Source organism: Triticum dicoccoides, chromosome 7B, assembly GCF_002162155.2.
Source record: "Triticum dicoccoides isolate Atlit2015 ecotype Zavitan chromosome 7B, WEW_v2.0, whole genome shotgun sequence".
NCBI lineage: Eukaryota > Viridiplantae > Streptophyta > Magnoliopsida > Poales > Poaceae > Triticum > Triticum dicoccoides.
Window position 1 is genome coordinate 56,024,627 of NC_041393.1, and position 6,792 is coordinate 56,031,418.

Below are 6,792 nucleotides of genomic sequence, written 5' to 3' on the forward strand. Positions count from 1 at the left end.
CTTGTGCTTCTATACTGTGATTCATTACGGTGCTCTCTCCTAATAACAGATAGCTCTAATAGGGCAATAGTGGAGGAAAGTCTTCATGAAAAAGATGGATTTGTTACTTTTGAATGATAAACTTATTCGGGCAGCTGGGAAAGAAGAAGGATGACTTTAGTCAAATTAATGAAGCGATCCCGCGGATACGGAAGTTGTATTTGAAGTATGAGCTGCTGCTGAAAACAACATTTTTGCATGGTTCTTAGCTCATAGTGTGTGTGGGTGATTTCCATGAGATAGATACCATTGACACATTGATTATACAGAGTATGCCCCTTGGCATGATCTTTCGTTTAGCCCACTATAGAAGATGATCACACTTTGGAAGAGAGACAGTCGCTGTTCGACCTCAAGAATTCCTGGATAATACGAGGGCTGAAAGCCTTCATGGACAAGAGGACATGGTTGCATGACCGTGGCTCAAAACTAGCATGAATATTGGCTTACTCGTACTCTGGAGAAGGATCTGTGCCCTTTTTGATAGCCAAGAGGTAAGTAGGCCATTGAAGCCTTAATTAAGCATGTATTCTTCTATCTATGATATTCTATCCATGAAAGGGGGAAGCTTAAGTCGAAGTGTGTACCAATAGTAGAAGCTAGAAGCTTAGGTCTTTTTCAGCCACCGAGGACACATGCGCCAGGAAGAAAAGCATGATCATATACGGAAACTGGAGCTAGATCATACAGATCGTAAAATTCACCATGAAAGATGCCTTATGACCTAAACCTTACAGAAGCTAATGAAAATGACTGTCTATTTTTACAGGCGGGACTGAGCTAATACGAAAATTGACCCTTAGGTTTGTCTTGGTCAACGGGACCGCATAACGATTATGCTTTGAAAACGGCTCTGGGTCTGTCAGGATTATGAGAAGTTGTACTCAGTAGGGCTCTTTTGGAGAAGTTGAGTAGCACCCTTGTATTCTAGTTTGTGAGTAATCTGAAAAGGAAAGGCTGCTGGAGGGAAGGATAGAATGGTTTAGTGGGATTTAGAAGGTATGCCTTTTTCTTCTTATTTACTGGCTTGGACACAGGAATTCTCGAGGAAGAAAAGCAAATGTCATTTCTCAATTGTCACTGCCTGGCAGAAAAGCTTTTCTTTCTTCCTACTACATACGATATTCAAGTGCCCGTTTACCTTGTTCACATGAGGTGAACGTCCATGCAGAGGATACTTGGAATACCACCCTTAGCCCTGTCCGTCCGTTGGAATCGATGGCTTAAAACGAGTTCTTCTAGCTTAGCTCAGCAGAAGCAAAGGACGAGCCAAAACTCTACCCACGAGGCTTGCTATCAACCATCATGCCGAGGATCTAAATCCGTCCTATCGGATGAGGAGAGCAAGAGGGATTGCACGACGAAGTAGATCTGCACGTGGAAAGAAAGGGGTCAAGCGGATACACGATTCCAAATTACTCCTTTCCGGCCAAGAAGAGAGGATCTACATGGTACAACATAAAGTGTTTTGATCGCATTGGAAAAGACTATCCATACCGACCTAGAGTCGTCAGCCATCGCACAAGCAGGCAAGCCAAGTTCCGATACAAACAAGTGCAGACGAAGTAACACGAATATCTCCGGTAGTCAGTCTATTTCCATCAGCCGGTCGGTGGGAGCGAGAAGTATGGGATATGTCTGGTGTTTCTTCCATCAATCATCCGGATTTACGCTGTATATCAACAGATTATGGTTTCGAGGGTCATCCATTACGAAAGGACTTTCCTCTGAGTGGATATGTGGAAGTACGCTATGATGATTCAGAGAAACGTGTGGTTTCTGAACCCATTGAGATGACCCAAGAATTTCGCTATTTCGATTTTGCTAGTCCTTGGGAACAGCGTCGCGATGGATAATTCCGAATCTACATAGGTCTAGTCCAGGGGACAAATCAATAGGAAATGCTATTTGCTTCTTAAGAAGAAGAACTTTTTTGAAATGAAAGAGTTTCCACGGGCGTCGGATATCATATCTTCAAATAAGGAAGAAGTGTTATCGAAGGATTTCCTTCTATTATTCCTAGTATGGAAGAAGTAATGAAAAAGTACTGCGTCTCGATCTATATGAAAGGGCACTAGTTTTTTTCTTTTGGTTTCATTGATAGCAGAAGAGTACGCTAGCTAGCGGAGTCTGAAAACGCTTGCTTGCACCCCACCCCTACAGAAACTATTGCCTATGGTTGCTGCTCGCTCAGTGTCAGTAGAAGGGAATAAAAGATGGTCACTCCTTTTAGGAACATGGCGAGCCTTACTTACGACTGTTGCACTTCACTCGCTACTTGTTCATTCACTTGCTCATGAACTCGCTGCTTCGCCAGAAGCGACTAGTCACCTCCTTTCCTCCGCCGAAAGATGCTTAGCCAGAAGCGACGAAGGAGGGGAGCTGGGGAAGGCTGATGATGGCAATGAGGGGGAAGCTGTCGTAGAAGCATTGCCCCTTGCTTTACATAAATTGATTGTTATGAACTTACTAAATGACCTTATTTATTCTCCCGGAATGCTAGCAAATCTAATAGTTCCATCTGCTCTTATTAACTTAAGAACGAAGGCCGCCATCCTTCTTATTCAGGAACCCTTTGTTTGAGGAGGGCGTATCCCCGGGAAGGGGAGAGTGGCCAAGCGGTCAAAAGCGACAGACTGTAAATATGTTGAAGGTTTTCTACGTAGGTTCGAATCCTGCCTCTCCCACCTGTTGTAGACTTAAGAGAAGAGAAAGTAGGCGGAAGCCTAGGAGGGCCAACCGAGCGAAGCTCTTTTTTTGCCGTGCCGTGAAGTGCAATTTTCTCGTATGTGTTTTAGAGAGGTTGTCGAAAAAAGACGATCTATAGAGATTCCCCATCTATATCCAATCGAGAATAGAAGCGAGTCGCTTCCGGCGTCGGCTTGTAGTCTCTGCAGTCGGCACATGCACGCGCCCGCCATCATGCCTCCTTGATTCGGGACAAAGCCAAGCGAGACATCCGATAGACGAAGGAAGTGCCCACCCAGTAGGAGGGCTAAAACCTGTAGTTTTGAAGTTGCAAACTCCAGCTTCGAAGCTGGAGTGCTTTAGCCCTTTTTTAAGCAAGAATCACCATCCTGAGCGCCTTGCACACTTAAGAACAAGCAAGGGATGAGCGCTTTGGTGCTAAAGAGGATACGTTTTCTTGCTGGGGAAGGCTAGTTTGATCGAGGATTGGAGAGGAGGGAGAGGTGGAATAAAAAGCTCGGGATGGATTTTGGAGACTTTGTGCAAGCCGTATGCGGTGAGAGTCGCACGTGCGGTAAGGAGGAGGGTTCGCGTCTATACGTGTAGTGTGGTGGTTGGGCCTACCCACCCTATTTGTTCCATGATCTATGGGTCTACTGGAGCTACCCACTGGATACGAAATCACTGGTGCTCGATCTAGTGGTATTTTTATGGGGATTCTTTTTATCGTTGTAGGATTCCTATTCAAGATTACTGCAGTTCCTTTTTAGGCGACTGTAGGACGGACGGCCCCCTATAGGTAGTAGGGTAGGGTGGGTGGTACCACTCAGATAGCGGCCAATCCTCCTAACTGCACGTGTGCCGGGCTTAGAGCGCATGAAACTCATCACTACCTCGTAAGGGCATTGAGACCATAGCATGTTACACAAAAGCGCTGCTTTCTCAGGAGTGTTGTCACACAACTGCCCGACTAGAAGAGCTACTCGCCATGTAGTGTTGTCACACAAGATAAGCACGCCGCCCGCCTGCTGGCCGGGCGAATCGAAGTTATCTTCTGGTCAACTGTCCACCCAGTCAAGTGCAAAAAACACAGTGGAATCACGCAACGCACGCTGCTGGTGCGCTTCCTGCCCACGAGGAAAGAAGAGCGACAAGGTTCAGATTTGACTGTTTGCAGCATGGGAGCTGATTACCCAAAAATCCCTGGGAAAAAAGAAAAGATATCTCGGTAACAAAAACCATAGGAGGCTGTATTGGCGAGGTCCAAGGGTTCACAGCAGCCCAAAAGAAAAACCGCCTGGAAGTCCGAGGACCTTTAGTACCATACTGAACCAGCAGCCTTCGCGCCAAGCGACGACCGCCCTTGTCCCTTTCCTTTTTCCATTCAGCCTACTTCTTAGCTTTGTTCCGTCAGTCTAAGTCAAAGCTTAAGTGGTTTGCCTACCTTACCCACTTGATGAAAGGGAACGAACTTCGTTTCCTTGGCGGCTTTATGGATGGATTCAGTCAGAAAAAACTCCTTCCTTTTGAAAAAAGTGAGCTTTGCGTCTTCGCTTCCGAGGGTTAGGGTATAGGCCATTGCGAGCAAGCTTTCGCTTTTTCTCCCGGCTTTCTACAACTTTCGCTTTAGCTTCCAAAGGCGACCCAATGACCTTTCTGGAATTGGAAGTATTCATCGCCCTACCCTAAGAAAGAAGTCACTATAAAACAGCTTGCCCTCCAGAAGTACCAAAGGTGCACGGAGCCCGGTGAAAATGAATATGTTTGCTACTGAAAGAAGCCTGCCTATTGACTAATATTCATCTTTAGAATGAAAGTAGCTATGAAGCCCAATCTATACTGTCGATTCAAAAGGGGGCATAGTCATATGGGTGGGGTGTTTGTGGGGAGCTGCCTTGGATTTGAGGAATTCCTCCAATCTAAAAAAAAGAACAAAGAAAAAGTCCGTGATGAAAATCTTTCTTTTCTATCAATAGATAGGAATGAGTGTTCGTTATAGGGGATAGGATCCATCCGATCTCTCTCTCTCTCTCTATTTTCTTTGATGCAATTTAGAGAGAAAGAGCAGTGCGAATTAGAAAAAAAAGAGAATCGGGAGATGATTCCAAAATAGATACATAGACATCTAAAGTAAAGGGATGTATGTATTATTCCTATATATATCATCTATCTATGAAAAAAGTAAACAAAGTTCGTTTTTGGGTTCCCCGAAGCCCCGAATGGATTGGATCGTTTCTGCTTCTGCCAATGAAATGAAGGCCTCGCCCCTTCTGAATGCTTCTCTGATCCTGAAGTTCTCGCGAAGAAAATAAGATGCAGCTCCCCCTCCCTCTGTCTTTTTCCCTTTGCTAATCTTCCCCTCTAACGCGGGCCGGGCTTAGGCGAGCGTTGGAGGAAGAAAGAAAGTCGAAGAGCGTCTTCTCCTTTGTCCTTTTTTCAGTGCAACACAAGAAAGCACCCTCTTTTTGTAATCCCTGCAGCTTCCCAGAGGCTTGCTTTTTTTTATTGAACGCATGGTATAGCTAGGACCCCTCCAATCATGTTTGAGCCTATGTTCACCCGGGCCAAAAAAGGAGAATTCCGAAATGCCTGTCGATGTTCAGATAAGGTGCATATCGCTTACCACTAAAGGAAAGGCTCGACGAAGGGGGGGATATTAGCAGGGTAAGGAAAACGCTTTCAGAGATTGAGATGTCGATTTGTTATTCATCGAAAAGGAAGAAGGCCGAGGGGATAGCAGCCTTCCTTCGGGCTTTGCCTGCCGATGTTCTAATAAAGAATTCCGGCTCGGCCCGGGAAAGCGCTGGCAACAACATAAAGAAAGGGGTCCATGTTGCTGCTGCGCCCGCCCACTGAGCAGCAGGTTTGACATCTACTACAAAAGAGAGAATCCACTTCAGATAACCACGTCTCTGCTAGGCAGCGTGTGGAATGGTCGAGAGCGGACCAAATGGATATATAATCCAAGCCGAGAGTGGAGTTACGTGAACAGCCGTCTGATGGAAAACAACTTTCACGTTCGGTTTAGAGAGCACTTTTTTCGTTGAGAATAAGTCCTTCACTTTTGTGTGAATTCCCCAGCGGTGAATTAACAACTTGTGGGGCCCTATCTATTCAATCTCTCGAGCCCCAAGAAAACCCCCCTCTCCCTCGGACTCAATCTCTCTTTTGACTCTATATATGTGGGCACCTGATATCTATGAGGGTTCACCCACCCCGGTGATAGCATTCCTTTCTATTGCGCCTAAAAACTCTATTTCTGCAAATATGTCACGTGTTTCTATTGTTGCTTCCTATGGGGGTACATTACAACAAATCTTCTTTTTCTGTAGCATTGCTTCTATGATCTTAGGAGCACTGGCCGCCATGGCCCAAACGAAAGTCAAAAGACCTCTAGCTCATAGTTCGATTGGACATGTAGGTTATATTCGCACTGGTTTCTCATGTGGAACCATAGAAGGAATTCAATCACTACTAATTGGTATATTTATTTATGCATCAATGACGATAGATGCATTCGCCATAGTTCCAGCATTACGGCAAACCCGTGTCAAATATATAGCGGATTTGGGCACTCTAGCCAAAACGAATCCTATTTCGGCTATGACCTTCTCCATTACAATGTTCTCATACGCAGGAATACCCTCGTTAGCCGGCTTTTGTAGAAAATTCTATTTGTTCTTCGCCGCTTTGGTTGTGGGGCTTACTTCCTAGCCCAAGTGGGAGTAGTGACTAGCATTATAGGTTGTTGGGCGGCCGGAAGGTTGCCATGAGTAAGGTTGGGAGACCGAAGGCAGTTTTCCATGCACTGGACACATAGCTTACCGAATCAGTTGTAACACAGATGGGAATGCATGCTACGAAAGACAAGGTCGAGTCTGATACATCAACCATCGACTCCATATCCTTGTACGAGTCCACAATCACTACACGAGATGAACCTGGGATTGGTGAATGGAAGTTGGCCTTAGGTGTAATAGGACTCCCAGTTACTGTGCGCGATACATGTTCCTATGACTATGAGATTATGCAACTCCCGTTTACCGGAGGAACACTTTGTGTGTT

General features: G+C 45.5%; 1 pseudogene; it reads left to right on the forward strand.

The window, feature by feature from the left end:
- The first annotated feature begins 5,818 nt into the window (after window positions 1-5,818).
- On the forward strand, window positions 5,819-6,547 carry LOC119336905 (annotated as a pseudogene).
- The last annotated feature ends 245 nt before the right edge of the window (window positions 6,548-6,792 follow it).